A 473-nucleotide genomic window follows, 5' to 3' on the forward strand; every position below is an offset into this window, starting at 1 on the left:
GTCAGATATTAATATTAATAATAATAATATTAATATATATATTTTTTTAAAGCAACTGATTGTCAGTCATTTATTATTTCCCACCCTACTGGTCAACACAGATTCATACACGTCTCTTTCATCCGCAGAACTAAATGAGCTCGGTATGATTTGACTGTGCTGCCATCTAGCGATAGCAGATATCATATCAGCGTGTCTATAATAATATCTGATTATTAAACACATACGTGTCCTACTGAACTACTGTTTGAAGTGTGCATTACAAGTAGCCTAATTGTAGCCTTTATAACTATTTTTTTATATTATTAAAGGATTTATAAAGTTAATCTTATTTATGATCGCTTTATGATTATTACATGTTTATAAAATAATAATAATAATAATAATAAAAAGTTTCGATGCCATGGTTTTACGCCGCATGTTTAAAATCCCTGCGCGCTGATTGGCTGCTGCGCGGACACTCGGTGAGCTCT

This window comes from Scardinius erythrophthalmus (assembly GCF_964197995.2).
Source record: "Scardinius erythrophthalmus genome assembly, chromosome: 3".
Classification (NCBI taxonomy): Eukaryota; Metazoa; Chordata; class Actinopteri; order Cypriniformes; family Leuciscidae; genus Scardinius; species Scardinius erythrophthalmus.